General features: G+C 42.6%; 1 long non-coding RNA gene across 1 annotated transcript in view; it reads right to left on the reverse strand.

Moving 5' to 3' along the window:
• Positions 1-11,539: 11,539 nt before the first annotated feature.
• The window catches only part of LOC137548076 (uncharacterized), a 31,710-nt gene continuing 25,255 nt past the window's right edge, over positions 11,540-17,994 (reverse strand). The window contains exon 2 of the long non-coding RNA XR_011026663.1: positions 11,540-12,230. This is a non-coding gene — a long non-coding RNA (uncharacterized lncRNA). The remainder of the gene's footprint in view (positions 12,231-17,994) is intronic.

Raw genomic sequence — 17,994 nt, forward strand, 5'->3', positions numbered from 1 at the left:
CAGGTTGCATTTAATTTGCATACAAGTCATAATTAGCATCTCATTGACCATCTATACTCCCTTTATTAATATTAGGTGCTCAAGATGAGCAGAAAATTATCCTAACATGCAACATTCCATCAACACAGAAGGTCAAAAATTGAGCCAATCCAAGCCAACAGTTATCAATCAATTGGCATCTGCCTGGTATTTGACCAACATCTGGAGACGAGATAAATGTATGTCTCTCCCTTGGTCAGTAGATATTTGCTTTAGCAGCTGTGAGGACCATTTCCGCTTACTTTGGATTGCCTGTATGTTTCCCTGTACCTACGTAATGCATTACCACTTTTTTGCATAACGTTGTAATGTTGCGTTGCGACTTTAACATTGCATCACAACACAACGTCCTAATGTAAACCTAGCCTCCCACTTACGCCTCCCATGCTAAAAGTACACTCCATTAATACATTGGGATAGTAAAGGGTTAACCCTTTACTATCTATTTTACTAGCTTTATTTTCAGTATAAATTATTTTAAGTTTTAGTTTTTCATAATTGCGCAGGCCCAGTATGGTCTGTGCCTGCGCAGTACGCTCCTGGTGGCATCAACGGGAGTGAGGACACAGCAACACAGGCGCAGTGGTTTTCCAGACTTTAAAGTCTGAAATTCCAGAAGTGAACCAGAGTCAGGGTTGGAGCATTGGTGAGTGGCTGCGTGGGGACAGGATGTCTGTGGGGGACCATTAGAAGCCCCGGGTAAGTTCAACTCATTTTCCTCCGACCCCCCTACAGTATTCCTTTAAATATGTTTCAATCAAGCTGACTGATACCTGTTGCACAGACTTTTTTGTGCATTCTTTGAAATCATACTTTAGAGAAGGAGTATTATCCCTATAATCCTAATGTAGTAATGGCGTGTACTTTTAGCATGGGAGAGGGAACTGGAAGTGGGAAGCTAGGTTAACAGTAGGACGTTGGGGGATCAGCAGGATAGCCAGGCATCTGGTATTTCTTAAAAATAAACAAAAATAGGGCAGCCACCATATAGCTCTCACTTCAGGTGTCCTTTAAAGCAGTAGGATCAGCCATACTATGCCAGGGAAAAAAACACATATATAAGTAGATAAATACTTGATCTACTTACATAACACATGTATTATACTGTCCATGTTTTGATTTCAGTGAATGTTATATAGTAAATTACGAGAATTCTGTTCCTGGTGGGGGCCATGTCTTTTGCCCACAGTTAAGGCTAACTCGTGATGTCATTTCTGCCCTTTACTTTTTTTCTTGTCTCCTCCAATCGCTGAGTCGCCTCAGCCTTGCTTGTAAACACAAGTGAGTAGGGGATTAGGTTTCAGATAAGAAGCTGGCAGGGAAATAAAGGGAAGAGGAGGAATAGATTATAGATAAAAAGAACCCCAGCATGCAATTCTTTGGCACGACTACTAAAGGGCCAGTGTTCCTTAAGTATGTGATAACTCCAAATCATAACAGCAGAAAAAGTTTTGAAAGTTTTAAATGCAGGATTAGCATCTTTATCACTTAATACACTCAGACCAGTTGCTGTTGAAATTTGATTTTTATGGTGACGATACCGCTTTAAGTGGGAATTCTGATAAGCTGCTATGGCATGTCTTGTTTTTGAAACTGTGAAAAGTAATCCAAAAGGAAGCATGTCTACATATAATTAGTAGATGATTTTATTATTCTTATTAGATCTGATACTGCTACTACTACTACTGCTACTGCTAATTATGATGATTATTTGTAATTGTATAGCACTGACATCTTTTGCATTACTTTTGATATATCTGCTTATTAATTTATTTGTCAGAAAGCTAAAACAAACAAAAAAACATCTACCACTGACGCATTTTACAAGACATTAGACAGTATTCTATCATAGCAATCCAGAGATGTTGAGACAATTAAACTGCAAAACAGAACAATAAAAAGCAGAATTAGCACATGAATGGCACCTACCATGCTATTGCTATGCTAAATAGTCACCATTCTTATGCTAAGCACCCAATATCTTTTAGGTGTTAACAAATTACCAAGTGGGAAAGGTGAAATGTGTTTTCGCCTTCCCACTAACCAAAAATGATGTGCAAATCTGCTATAGATTCAGTCACCACTAAATCTGCAAGTTTTTGAATAAAACAAGTTAACAAACCTTACTGAGCCAAATTTTAGATGTGTACTAAATTTTTTACATATGGGAGATCTACATTTTGGTCGCAAAAGTGTATATTTCAGATGAGCAATGATGTCAAAATGAGCAAGATGGGAAACAAAAACAAAAAAAAAACGAAGTGAGATTCTGATCAATTACATAATTGCTTGCATTGCCAATTTTGATAATTTGCATCTGCTATTGTATGCATTACTAAAAGAAGTCATCATTAGCCCATACCTCAGTATTTGGTGGCAGGGCCGCCATCAGAAATTTTGGGGCCCCTTACACAACATCAAGCCTGGGCCCCCCTACAGACTGCTGTGCACGCCCAGTACAGTGCCCCAGTATAGCCAGTACAGTGCCCCAGTATAGTCAGTACAGTGCCCCAGTATAGCCAGTACAGTGCCCCAGTATAGCCAGTACAGTGCCCCAGTATAGCCAGTATAGTGCCCCAGTATAGCCAGTATAATGTCCCAGTATAGTGTCCCAGTATAGTGTCCCAGTATAGTGTCCCAGTATAGCTAGTATAGTGCCCAGTATAGCTAGTATAGTGCCCCAGTATAGCCAGTATAAAGCCCCAGTATTGTGCCCCAGTATAGCCAGTATAGTGCCCCAGTATAGTTAGTATAGTGCCCCAGTATAGCTAGTATAGTGCCCCAGTATAGCTAGTATAGTGCCCCAGTATAGCCAGTATAGTGCCCCAGTATAGCTAGTATAGTGCCCCAGTATAGCCAGTATAGTGCCCCAGTATAGCTAGTATAGTTGCCCCCAGTATAGCCAGTATAGTGCCCTAGTATAGTGCCCCAGTATAGTTAGTATAGTGCCCCAGTATAGCTAGTATAGTTGCCCCCACTATTGTGCCCCAGTATAGCTAGTATAGTGCCCCAGTATAGTTAGTACAGTGCCCCAGTATAGCCAGTACAGTGCCCCAGTATAGCCAGTATAGTGCCCCAGTATAGCTAGTACAGTGCCCCAGTATAGCCAGTACAGTGCCCCAGTATAGCCAGTACAGTGCCCCAGTATAGCCAGTACAGTGCCCCAGTATAGCCAGTATAGTCCCCCTGTATAGCCAGTATAGTGCCCCAGTATAGCCAGTATAGTGCCCCAGTATAGCTAGTATAGTGCCCCAGTATAGCTAGTATAGTTGCCCCCACTATTGTGCCCCAGTATAGCTAGTACAGTGCCCCAGTATAGCCAGTACAGTGCCCCAGTATAGCCAGTATAGTGCCCCAGTATAGTGCCCCAGTATAGCTAGTATAGTTGCCCCCACTATTGTGCCCCAGTATAGCTAGTATAGTGCCCCAGTATAGCTAGTACAGTGCCCCAGTATAGCCAGTATAGTGCCCCAGTATAGCCAGTATAGTGCCCCAGTATAGCCAGTATAGTGCCCCAGTATAGCTAGTACAGTGCCCCAGTATAGCCAGTACAGTACCCCAGTATAGCCAGTACAGTGCCCCAGTATAGCCAGTACAGTTCCCCAGTATAGCCAGTATAGTGCCCCAGTATAGCCAGTATAGTGCCCCAGTATAGCTAGTATAGGGCCCCAGTACAGCTAGTATAGTTGCCCCCACTATTGTGCCTCAGTATAGCCAGTACAGTGCCCCAGTATAGCCAGTACAGTGCCCCAGTATAGCCAGTATAGCGCCCCAGTATAGCCAGTGTAGTGCCCCAGTATAGCCAGTATAGTGCCCCAGTATAGTTCCCCAGTATGGGTAGGTGGTGCCCCCCGCTCGCCCCAGCCGCTGTTACCTTCACAGCGGCCGCTCTCCCCTCTCCGGCGCCTGTACTTTCCAGCAGCATCTCTCTGCTGCTGTGTGTGATGATGCAGCAGGAAGCAGAGCAGCGGCTTCCTGTAACGGCGATGTGTATCGCCGTTACTATGGGAACCGAGCCATGCTTCCTGTCGCATCATCACATACACAGCAGCCGAGAGATGCTGCTGGAAAGTACAGGCGCCGGAGAGGGGAGAGCGGCCGCTGTGAAGGTATTAACAGCGACGGCCGCTGGGGGAGGGGGGGCCGGAAGAGACAGCAGGTTGATGCCTGGCGGGGGGGCCCGAGGCTGCGGGCCCTGGGCCCGGCCCGGGCCCGTGACGGAAGTCACGGTTGTACCCCCCTGATGGCGGGCCTGTTTGGTGGTTGCAAATGGTTGCAAATGTTATCAGCACTTCAGTGGTGATAAATGAGTGTAGGGAGTCAATTTATAGCAGTAACGACAAAAAGAATGACAGAGAGCCCAGTATATACTGTCCCCACTCAGGGTTAGGGCTGGTTCAGACGGACGTTTGCAGAGCGTTTATTGCCAGCGTTCGGGGCTTGGCGTTAAACGCTCCCATTCAAGTAAATGGGAGCGTTTGTACCAAGCTTTTATGCGCGTTTGCACAAACGCGGCGTTCGGGTCCCGATTTTTACTGGCGTTCAAGGAGCCCCTGGAAGCTACATGTTGCTTCCAGGGGCGGTTAACCGCGACGGGTAATGTCCCTCTAGGGGAAGAAAAAACGCGACCGCATCCGAACGCAATGCAAACGCTGCTGAAAGCCTGAACGCATCACGAACGCAACGCCAACGAACGCGACGCCTCCAAACGTCCGTCTGAACCAGCCCTTAAGAAGTCACTCTCCGTAGATCAGAAGAAAGGGGTAACACTCCTCCACCAAGGGTGGACTCGTATAGTACGAGGTGAACAGAGGCGCCAAAAGAGTAAAAATAGATAAAACTTTGAAAACATGGGGAGGCAGTGGTGGACTTACCTCCCCCAAGTAGACACAAAATGTATTCATGTTTACAACCTAGAAAATTTATTGATACACTCCAAAATTATTTCGCAGGTATGACGCTGCTTCATCAGGCAATGGGGTAGGAGTATATGGCAAATGCAGGTCTCAGTCACGGCCAAGCGTATCTGTCTCAGCCTGGGCCAAGCTACAACAGTAGCTTTAGATAACATCTTCAAACAAGGAGAGAGCAGCACAAACTGTAACTAATTTACTATAAGCACAGTGTAACAACTTATACTGTACAAGGGGCAAACCCAGCATTTTCAAGGAGGGGATTCCTGAAAGGTCTTCCTCAGCCACGCACAATACAGTATAATAATATGGTAGAACATCATGCTGGGTACACACAATGCAATTTCCCGTGTGACTGACAGGATGTGACAATTATTTCCTAAATGTCCGATTTGCTCCCTATCGACAACGGGATCGATCAGGAATAGTTTGGATCGATAATCTTTACAGATAATCTGTAATCTGTAAAATTAACTGTAGTAGCAGGAAAATAAGGGGGGCGGTGCTGTGAGCTGCAGGATGTCTGCAGAAGATATTCTGGTGTCTCAACTTGTGCCTGCCCCCAGACTACTGCACCAACCCTGGGGGGGGATTCTGGGCAGCTGTAACCCCCCCCCCCCCCCCTGCATTTGCATATGTGTACATTTATATTGACTTACCCAAGTCTAAAAAAGGGGCATTAAATAAATGGTATGAGTGCAGCCATGGCTAAAAAATATTGGCAACTTATGTTTGCAATTTGCAATTAACTTTGGCTACTTAGTTTTCTCCAATTCGATATTTTCACAATTGTCAATTCAATGCCTTTTAAATCTCCAGCAAGCAACAAAATACAAAAGATAATTTTTATAGTATTTTCTCTACTACTTTTGGTACTTTTTCAATTGTGAAATGCTAAAAAGTTATTTTAACCCTTTCATGTTCCACAGTTTTTACAACTTAAAGTTCCTGACATTTTTGACAATTGAGCTGTGTCGTTTTGATGCAGCAGTAACTTTTTAATTATCTATGCGTTCACGAGGGCGACAGTTCAGGGGGCATACAGCTGTACAGATGCATCACTAGGCAATGGCAGAGCGTTACATCTGTACAGCATTGGGGCCTGAAACTTTCACCCTTGAGATTGCATCCAATCGCTACTGGCGGCCGTCATTAAACGTTTATAAACAGGCATGGGTATTGCAGGGGGTCAATAATGGGTTAATAGGCTAAGTTTGGGTTAAAAATGAATGGGGAATTTAAAAAAATACCTTTTATTTTATTGGGCCCATGTCACTTTAATTTTTTTTTTTTTTACTTTTACAACTTTTTTTTTAAATTTATTGAATGATTGTTGATAGCTAACAACAATCACTCACAGGACCATTCACGTGACCGCGCAGGAGTGTGCACGGTCACATGCACAGTAACGTGCGCACGGGGGGGGGGGGGAGGGGGCGCTCGTGCGGGACGTGAAGGCGGCTGGATTTAATGCAGAACGTATATTCTACATCCTAGAACAAACAGGGGGACTAATTAGGACGTAGAATCTACGTCCTGAAACCTTAAAGAGGAACTTCAGCCTAAACAAACATACTGTCATTAAGTTACATTATTTATGTTAATTAAAATAGATGGGTAATATAATCTCTTACCCACCCTTTTTTAAAAGAACAGGCAAAGGTTTGTGATTTCATAAGGGCAGCCATCTTTTTGGTGGAAAGAAGGTGACAGGTAGCATGAGACACAGTACCAACTGTCCTGTGTCCTGATCACCCCTCCCAGTTGCTAAGCAACGTGAACAACAACATAGGAAATCCCATCATGCTTTGCACAGCATCAGGGGAAAAAAGCCCGGGCAGTTTTATTTGATGGGACTAGCTTGGCTAAAAATGTAGCTAAAAATGAGACTTCTATAAGAAAAACATAGGTCCGATGCTGTGAAACTGTTAAAGAAACACCAAGACTTTTCAGTGCTGCTGAGTAGATTTTTAGTCTGGAGGTTCACTTTAAGCAGTTAAAGAGAACATGAAAAAGTATCGCCTAGGAGAAAAAAGTGAATTGCATATGGGCCCACATCTCCCAGATAATTGTTACCATTACAAATGCTTTGGTATTGTCATGTTTCATTATTTGGCTTGCACTGGAAGAGGGCAAAAAAGCAGAAAGAAAGAAAAAAATTCGAGAAATTTCACTCAAAAACATCAAAAATGGCATGGACAAAATTATGGGTAGTGTTGTTGTTTGCATGCAGATAATGCCTTGCACAGCCATTCAGCACCATTAGCAGGAGATAGAGTCATAAAGTTACACCCCCACCTTCACGTGACTTAGATGTTTCTTCCTTCCAAGTCGGCAACATGCAGCACAACTCTATGGGCTATATCCTTTTCAAGGTAATAAGTAGCTTGCAGATGTGAGCCACTTATAGAGTGACCAGATTTTTGTGGGTCCAACCTGGGACGAGGAGGGGGGCGTGGGGCGGGGGGGCGGCGCACGCAGCGCGCTGTGTCGAAAAGTGGGGAGGACTGAGGAGCGCGCAGCGACAAAGACTGGGGGGAGGGGGCTGCGGAGCACGCAGCGCGGCACAGTGAAAAATGGGCGTGGCCATGACATTGTATGGGCGGAGCTAACGTAATGATGTAACAGCGAGGCATAAGAAAGCAGTGTTTACGCCATGATGTGGACAAACGAGACTTTGCATCATGGGTGTGCAGAAACTGTGTGATGCTAATAGTATACCGTAACCACAAAGCAGCAAACATAGCCATCTATGACCATTAAATAATAAATGCAGTAACAGTTACCCCGGACACCAGAAAATAAACGCAATAGGCAACATGTCAGCACAAAATAACCGCAATGTGGGCAACATGTCAGTATAAAATAAATGCAATGTGGGCAAACATGTCAGTACAAAATAAACGCAATGCGGGCAACATGTCAGTACAAAATAAACGCAATGCGGGCAACATGTCAGTACAAAATAAACGCAATGCGGGCAACATGTCAGTACAAAATAAACGCAATGCGGGGAAACATGTTAGTACAAAATAAACGCAATGCGGGCAACATGTCAGTACAAAATAAACGCAATGCGGGCAAACATTTCACCAGAAAATAAACGCAATGCGGGCAAACGTGTCAGTACAAAATAAACGCAATGCGGGCAAACATGTCAGTACAAAATAAATGCAATGCAGGCAACATGTCAGTACAAAATAAACGCAATGCGGGCAACATGTCAGTACAAAATAAACGCAATGCGGGCAAACATGTCAGTACAAAATAAACACAATGCGGGCAACATGTCAGTACAAAATAAACGCAATGCGGGCAAACATTTCACCAGAAAATAAACGCAATGCGGGCAAACATTTCACCAGAAAATAAACGCAATGCGGGCAAACATGTCAGTACAAAATAAACGCAATGCGGGAAAACATGTCAGTACAAAATAAACGCAATGCGGGCAACATGTCAGTACAAAATAAACGCAATGCGGGCAAACATGTCAGTACAAAATAAACGCAATGCGGGCAAACATGTCAGTACAAAATAAACGCAATGCGGGCAAATATTTCACCAGAAAATAAACGCAATGCGGGCAAACATTTTGCCAGACAATAAACGCAATGCGGACAAACATGTCAGTACAAAATAAACGCAATGCGGGCAACATGTCAGTACAAAATAAACGCAATGCGGGCAAACATTTCACCAGAAAATAAACGCAATGCGGGCAAACATTTCACCAGAAAAGAAACGCAATGCGGGCAAACATTTCACCAGACAAGAAACGCAATGCGGGCAAAGTTCACCTGGAAAAAAAGCATTTACTCACCTGGCAGAAGTCTCCGGCCTCTGGCACGCTCCTCCCGGGACCACCTTCCCCCTGCATATCTCCCACACTGACAGGGCTACGGCAAGATGGCGCCCTCATGAGGAGAGAATGGCCAGAGTCCCGACGCCGGGACGTCCCGCTGCTAAAAGCGGGACGTTTCCAATCCCGGGACCTCATTAAGCCTGGGGCAGCGGACCCCGAATCCGGGACGCGTCCCGGCCTATCCGGGACGTCTGGTCACTCTAGCCACTTATCACCTTGCCATCACACAAGGATTACTAGCAAATCCTATTGCCAGTTTTGCTCATGAGATGATCAATCGTTAGGGGGCATTACTCAGGCGAAAGCCTGAGCAATGCTCCCATATTCCGGCTGATGGGGAGCAAGGTTTTGCACTGTGGTGCTGTCCTTTAGCACCATTGCACTGCTGCTTCTTTCCCCAGGGATGCACCCGCCGAACATCTGACGCCATATTCTGCTGCTGCATCTGGGGTTATACATTAATAAGGAAACCCCCGGAGCTCCGCATCCGGCCGGCCACGATCGCCAAATCCCCCCGCAGCTGAGGCAGGCACCCCTCAGTAATATACCATCAGCCACTGTACATCTGCCTCCTCTCCCTGCAAGTCCCAACACTGTAATTACAGTATTGCAGGTCCCCAGCAAAGCATCTTTGAAGCTCCCGCCAGGGCTCTGCTTTGGTCCACTGTCTGGACCAAAAATGGTCCAGACAGTGGAGCAATGGAGAGCCCTAGTGAGAGCTTCAAAGAGGCTTTGCCGGGGCTTCGAGATACTGTAACTACAGCATTGGGACTTGCAGGGAGAGGCAGCGGATGTCCAGCGGCTGATGGTAAATTACTTATGAGTACCTGCCTCAGCTATGGGGGCTTTAGCAATCACGGATGGCCCTATGGGAAGCTCTGGGGGTCTCCTTGTGTCATCCTCTATGCCCCTTTGTGTCCTCTGTTTGTGTCCTCTGCTGAAAAACTGCCATGATAATTTTCTGCCCTTGCAAAGGCTTCTAATGGTGGCCACACACCACACATTTTTTTAAATATCTGTTCAATTCAAGAATAGCAATCAAGTTTTTTGACTGATTGTAACAAATTAAAAAATCTGACCAATGTAAAACACACCTATGTTCAATTTTCCCCCAGTCATGAATAAAAAAATTGAAAGCTCAGAAAAAATTGAAACTGTACATCAGTTGATTTGAACTGTACATGAAGTAATTGACAATCCACCACACACCATACAATTCTTGATAAAGTTAGTCTGAAATTTCCAACATGTCCAATCTCCAAAAATAAAAAAAAATGGGAAATCCGATCGGATTTCTCAACTGAAAAGGAAAAGCTCTCGATTTTTTGAGAAAAAACAATCGTAATTATCGAATTGGTGAAAAATGTATGGTGTGTGGCCACCTTATGAGTTTACGGCATATGTGGGAGGGAGATGTCTCTTGGAGCAGAGGCCAGTGGGTGTGACCTGAACAGTACTGTCCTTATGCATATGCCACTAAACCAGTCTATCAAAGAGAGGAGTCGTAAAGTGACTTAGTGAAGTACCAGCCATATTATTCACAAAACCATCTTTTATAGGACTGCAGTATGATGCCTTTCAAACCTGCAAAAGTGCTTCCCTGCTACATAATTAAGAAATCAGTCATTGCTACACTTGGTGAGTAAAAGGTGGAATTGTGATATTCTGGCTCTTTTTCATTCTGCTGAATTGGTCAACACTACTAAGCTGTCATTAGACAGCTGAGTGTAGCGATGAAGAAGTGGTCATAGTAAGGGGAGCGAGCAGAGATGGACTAATCCTGGCAGTGATAAGAGACTGCAAGTGTTATAGATTTCAATTAGCTATTTTAATTTTTGATTTTAACTATTTTGTAAACAATGATCCGAAGGTCTCAAAAAGTACCTTTATTTCTGTAGACCAGGTGATTGCCACCTTTATATAAAAAAAATAAAATAAAAAAAACCGTAATGATTTTTTTCTTTTAATCAGGAACTATAATTTATTGGTCAGATATTCATTAGTGGCCCAAGTAGAGCTAATCTTAAGGTCCGTACACACGCCGGACTGGAGGCAACGACGGGTCCGTCGTCACCTCCCGCTGGGTGGGTGTTCCAACGACAGTCCGGCGTGTGTACGCACTGTCGGCGGACTGATACAGCTGTTTTTGAGCGAAGCAGCCGTATCAGTCCGCCGACAGTGCGTACTCACGCTGGACTGTCATTGGAACGCCCACCCAGCGGGAGGTGACGACGGACCCGTCGTTGCCTCCAGTCCGGCGTGTGTACGGACCTTTAGAGCTGTGAAGTGACAATTACAGCTGTTAAGCTATGTACTTTTTTACAGGTAATGAGCTCACCATAGAGATGAGCTTTTGATTAGCAGCAAAATGTACATTTTTAGAGTACATGCTTACTACGTGCATGCTGGAGAAAGTATAAAGTTATTTTGATGACAGGACAGTATTGTAGACTCTGTGTTCCTTGTTTGTATACTTCATTGTTTTCTTAATAAGCAAACCCTGACTTATTTTCACATTCATTGATTTCCTATCATTTAAACAAGACAAACAATCTGGCTCTGCAGGCTAAACTTTTAGCCCTAATGTTTAATGCAAGCAAGAGACTGTGAATAATGTTGATTGATGATCCTAACACAGCCCAATGTGTAGAACTGTAGTTGTTTTACAAGTAATAATTACTATCATTATATCATATTCTTTCATGCATAAATGCAAATAGCATTTAGTTGAAAATTGCACTATTTTGTTTACTGTGTTTATATGCTTTGTTCACATAATAACAAGAATATGAACGCCCAGCAATATGAAAATGAAATCGAATATATATGAAAAACTAGAAACACAAGTGAATAAATGCAAGAAGGATTGCAGAGTGATTCCACTGAGTGAAAGAGTTGAGCAGCTCTGTTGTTGGCTGTAGATACTTGTGCGAGATACAGTCTGATTTTTTTCTTGGTTATTATTTCTTGGTAAGGTTTGAGGTGATGGGTTAGACTAGTTTTGTGCTCCTCAGACCCTGATTTACACCACTGTCTTTCTAGTCTGTGCCCTTTCTTTTTTAGATCCTTGATGGTTTTGTCAAACCAATTAGCTTTCTGTTTTTTGGTTACCGATTTGATGCGCCATGGGGCGATATTGTCAAATGTTTCATATATCATGTTGTCGTGCTGGGTTGCTGGGGTGTTGGGGTCCATTGGGCTATAGAGCAGATTTGTAAAATCCAGGTTGGCAGTTATCTTCTTTGGTGTTAATTTATTCAGGGGGTGGTAGATGGAAGCCGAGGACATACATTTTGTATATTTGAAAATGTTGCTACATTATCAGAGGTGTATATTGAAAGAACTTAGCATTTTTCCAGGATTGATATTCTTTTTATTCTCCATTTGTGTTGGGAATATATTGTGGTATTAATCTAAAAAAGAAGATATAATAAAGACAGGTTACTGATTTCCAAATACTGTGCTACGGTAATGATACCAACTTTTAAAGAGACTCCGTAACAAAAATTGCATCCTGTTTTTTATCATCCTACAAGTTCAAAAAACTATTCTAATGTGTTCTGGCTAACTGCAGCACTTTCTGCCAATCAGTCTCTGTAATAAATCAATGTATCTTTCCCCTGTCAGACTTGTCGGCCTGTGTCTGGAAGGCTGCCAAGTTCTTCAGTGTTGTGGTTCTGCTATGAACTCCCCCTTCCAGGCCCCTCTATGCACACTGCCTGTGTGTTATTTAGGATTAGAGCAGCTTCTCTCTTCTCTCTTATCTTTTACAAGCTGGATACATCGTCCTCTGAGCTGGCTGGGCTTTCACATACTGAAGAATTACAGACAAGGGCAAAGCTGTTTGCAGGAAGAAAAGAGCAGCCTGAAACTTCAGTGCGTGAGAACAGGGGGAAAGAAACACACAAATGATCTCTTGAGATTCAAAAGGAAGGCTGTATACAGCCTGCTTGTGTATGGATGTATTTTCTATGTGTGGACATACTGTACATCAACCTACTTTCTGTTTTGGTGGCCATTTTGTTTGTTTATAAACAAACTTTTTAAAACTGTTTTTAACCACTTTTAATGCGGCTAGGAGCGGCGAAATTGTGTCAGAGGGTAATAGGAGATGTCCCCTAACGCACTGGTATGTTTACTTTTGTGCGATTTTAACAATACAGATTCTCTTTAAAGAATAACTGATGATGATAAACAATAGTCAGGAAATAGCATACATGGCTAATAAATATATATTCCAAATTTGAACTGTGAAGGGAGAGTTGCACTGTATGGAAAAAGAGTTCAGACTGATGATAAATATGTTATAGCCCAACTGGGTAAGAGATTTGATGGGTGGAGAAGGGAAGGGAATTTAGAAATGTGGGTAAGATAGGTGTAGTGATTCATGTTCAGGTAATTTATAACAATTTTACATTGACTGTGGTTTTTCTCTGGGCACATGAACAGCAATAAACTAAATGGTCACACCCAACTGAACTAAGGAACCAACTTTTTGATATTTTGACCACAAGAAAAAAAAAAAAAGATTAAAAAATAAAATATGTAAATCACACTTAGCATTTATGCCATCACGAGCACAGATGTTGTTGAGTGTAAAGATCCTGTAAGGGCCCTTTTACACTTAATCAGTTGCTCTCAGTTAAAACGGAAAGAAAATTGATTTTCAAAGTAATGCCCATGTTTTCCTATGGCACCTTTCACACTTAACGTGTTTTAACGGGATACTGTAGGGGTGTCGGGGGAAAATGAGCTGAACTTACCCGGGGCTTTTAATGGTCACCAGGAGTGTACTGCGCAGACACAGACCATACTTGATGACATCAGTGGGATTGAGGACACGGCAACGCAGGCGCAGTGGTTTTCAGACTTTAAAGTCTGAAATTCCAGAAGTGAACCAGAGGCAGGGCCGGAACATCTGTGAGTGGCTGCGCCAACACAGGATGTCTGCGGGGGACCGTTAGAAGCCCCGGGTAAGTTCAACTCATTTTCCCCTGACCCCCCTACAGTATCCCTTTAACTGAAATATTCTTCCCAGCACTGCTATAGAAAAAATGCGTACCAACGCGCACTAACGCATACCAACTAATTAAGTGTAAACGAAGCCTACGGCTCCCTAGTTGAAATCGACTGCTGATCCCCACATCTCCTTGAACAAAAAATAGGTGTTATATTCCTTGAAAAGGAAAACCTGTCATATTGTCTTTATCTTGATGTGCTTTTAAAACATTTCTGGACACATTTGAAAGATTTGATATAGTCCATCACTTCTTAAGTGTCCTGCAATGCACACCTGCAAAGGCATCATTGTGTATCCAAGGTACTGAAGATTACAAATGTTACAAGTGGCCAGGTACTGCAAAGAACATTACTTATATTGGGATTTATGTTTTTTTTAATGAAAAAAAAAGATGTTTCTATTACTATAATAAATATATAAAACCTAACACCACGGGACATGATATTAAAAATACTTGGGTCTATTCCTGCACATCGATGAGATCCACTCATGGAAAGCTATGTTGGAACAGGCCTACAATTATTGGCCTCAAAGAGACTAGATTAGTAGCGATTAATTGGTATGGTCAATTGAATGCTAATTATTCCAAATGCATGCACATTTCATACAAATATGTGCAACTTGGAAAAGGACTGAGCAGAATAATCAGCAGTAATAAAATATTGTAATTATTATTATTATCATCATCTCTCTAGAAAGTACATTAAGATGCAACCTTTCAGCTAGATAACCTGTGTCCTTCCTTTTTTCTTTTTTCTTTTTTGAGAATTTCTGCTTGCCTGTTATGAGCATTTAAAATAAGCATGTATAGATGCATCTAATGTAAAGATTATTGTTGGTTTGAAATGGTTGGAATTTTCCTTATTATGCTCTTCTTGATTTTTAAACACCTTATCAAAAAAAATCTTTTGCAATCCGCTACCAAGCAAAAAAAGGTACTGAAAACAAGTTGTCCTAGATTTGCTTTAAATTTATATGACTTTTCTTACCTACTTGTTAACATTTTTCACTTTCTAGGTGCTGAAAACATTCTCTATATGAGATTTTGGCAGGGTTCACATAAAATCTCATGCGGATTGTGATTTTGTGAAAATCTGATACAATTCTTCATTGGACTTCCATTTTAGGTATAAAAAATGTGAAAATGTATTTTCGTCTCTAAAAAAAAAAGTAGCATCCTGCAGCATAAATGTGTACAAAGCATGCAATTTAACATCAACTTTCATTTGCTTCTATGTAGGAATGGGAGCAGAAAAATGCATAAGGACAGGCATAGGCCTCAATTCACTAAGCTTCATCAAAACACGTTATCAAACGTTTGATAATTTAACTCATGAGTAAAATCTAATTTTGAATTCAGTAAGGTGTTATAGATTTATTGAACATTTATTAATAAACATTCAATAAATCTATAACACCTTAGTGAATTCAAAATAAAATTTTACTCACAAGGTAAATTATCAAACGTTTGCTAAAGTGTTTGATAAAGCTTAGTTAATTGAGGCCATAGAGTCCAAAACAAATCATTTGCAGAAAAACCTGCTTGTGAATTGAACCCTATTTGTGTGAGAAAACCTAAGAAGAAATTTAAAGTGTTCCTGAATAGAGTTAAAAATACAAAATTTACACATAATGTACTTGCAAATAAAGATTAAATACTTACCTCACCACCAGTTTCTTCCAGAAGCCAACTGATTTATTCTGGCAATGATCCATTCTAGTTTCTACTAGAACTGATTGTATTTAACATTTCAGAAGCTTAAAGAGAACATGAACTGAACATGAAAAGTTAAAATAACCATACACAGGTCATACTTCCCTCTCATGTAGTTTACTTCTCAATCTCTTTCTCCTCTCCTGTGTGCCATTTGTCCACTGTGATCAATGGAATTCTCCATCCGCCATTTTAAAAATTGCCATTACTTCATAACAGCTTCCTGGTCAGGACACTGTTAAACTGTAATATTATCCACTTGAGCCATAGGGAAACATGGACATGACCTTGCACATTCAGTTTTAACTGACAACTGCTGATATATAACTGACAGAAACTGGTATATTTCACTTCTGACAAAATATTGTCAGAACTGTAAGGGATCACTGTCAGAAGAAAATGGGGAGCTTCTGAGAGGAATTGACCGTGAGGTTAGTATGTAATATTCATTTGCAGTTACGTCAATTTTACATAATTTTACTCGCTTCAGGTTCTCTTTAAGGCCTTGCTGTCCCCCTCCTCATAATCATTTACCTCGGGCTCGTGCCCGTCTGCTACCAGGAGGACAATACCACATGTTCAGAAGCTGTCATGGAGTGGGTGCTGTTTTTAAAATGGAGGATGGAGAATATAAACTATCAAGTTGGATAAACAGAACACCCGAGAGAAGAAAGAGATTGACTATGTGAGACGTAAGTATGATCAGTGGTGTAGCAATAGTGGATGCAGAAATTGCGACCACACTGGGGCCCTTGAACCAGAGGGGCCCACTAAGAGCCCTCTCTCAGCCACAGTATTGGCTCGTCAATTGTACTGTGCTGGTAATGACCACTCCTATACATGATTTAGTAGTAATCATAAACAAACTGTTCCCCTGTTCTGCTTACACCTTTCATGTTGTGGATGTTCTTGGTAGATTTTGTGGTGCTATATGAATTGTTATGTATAGAATGTTGAGGGGGGGGGTCAATGTAAAGCTTGTATTGGAGCCCAACGTTCCCTAGCTACGCCACTGAGTATAACTTGTGTATGTGTATTTTAACTTTTATTTTTTAGTTCAGGTTTGCTTTAACCTTCCTGGCGGTAACCCCGAACGTAGTTCGGGGTAAGCCGCGCAGGAGGTTTTCTCAGGCCCTGCTGGGCCGATTTGCGCAGTTTTTTTTTTGCTGCACGCAGCTGGCACTTTGCTGAGTGAGCACACCGATCGCCACCGCCCTGCGCCGATTCGCCGCTATCCGTCGCGCCGCAGAGCCCCCCCTCTAGACCCCATGCGCTGCCTGGCCTGTCAGTGCCAGGCAGCGCTGAGGGGTGGATCGGGACTCCCTTAGACGTCACGACGTCCATGACGTCGGTGACGTCATCCCGCCCCGTCGCCATGGCAACGGGGGAAGCCCTCCAGGAAATCCCGTTCTTTGAACGAGATTTCCTGATCGCCGATCACCGGAGGCGATCGAAGAGGGTAGGGGGATGCCGCTGCACAGCGGCTATCATGTAGCGAGCCCTGGGCTCGCTACATGATATATAAAAAAAAAAATAATAAAAAAAACGGCTGCGCTGCCCCCAGGCGGTTTTTAATAGACCGCCAGGAGGGTTACCAAAATCAAGGCCAAAATCCCTCTATACATGGACCAAGCAGAATGAACAATAATGAAAATTCTGAGATGGTACAACCTTTGGAAAATAATAAGGCTTGTGGCTTTCAAAGTTATGTTCAAGGGCATGCCTTTATTAACAGGGACACACTTTGAATATGTTGCTAGAAGATGCAATACAGTCAACTAGAAAATAAACAGGTGCCTGTTATTTATTGCACAACGTATCAATTAGACCCCACTTCCATTGGGTGTTAAATAAAAGATAACAGTACTTTTCAGCCAAATTTCATAGCAGAACATCTATGTCTTGTTATTTCAGTGCTAGTCTAGCTTTTCCCTTGTATCTTTAAGATATTTTACTGCTGTTGTGGAGGTGTCATAGTTATTAGAGATGGCCCAAACTGTTAGAATGCGAACCGATTAGCGCCCAATTCGGTGGTTCGTGTTTGCAGTGAACCGCAAACTATATGTGAATTCGAACGCTCCCTATACTACATCATTAGGGTCAACTTTGACCCTCTACATCACAGTCAGCAGACATAGGGTAGCCAATCAGGCTACACTCCCTCCTGGACCCCCCTTATAAAAGGCAGGCAACGTCAGCCTTTTCACTCACTCGTGTGGCTGCAGTAATTAGAGAAGGGAGAGAACCTGCTGTAGACATAGGGAAAGCTTAGTTAGGCTCTTGTGTTAGGCTTGTTTGCTTGCTCCTTGCTGATACTTATTGCTAAAAAGCTGCCCTCGACAGCTCCTTTGAGAGCTAATGTTGTTCTTGTGATCTTTTTTTGTGTGTGTGTGTGTGTCCCACAGACACTTGTGTTGCATATACAGCCCTGTCAGTCAGTCAG

The sequence above is a fragment of the Hyperolius riggenbachi genome, chromosome 1, assembly GCF_040937935.1.
Source record: "Hyperolius riggenbachi isolate aHypRig1 chromosome 1, aHypRig1.pri, whole genome shotgun sequence".
NCBI lineage: Eukaryota > Metazoa > Chordata > Amphibia > Anura > Hyperoliidae > Hyperolius > Hyperolius riggenbachi.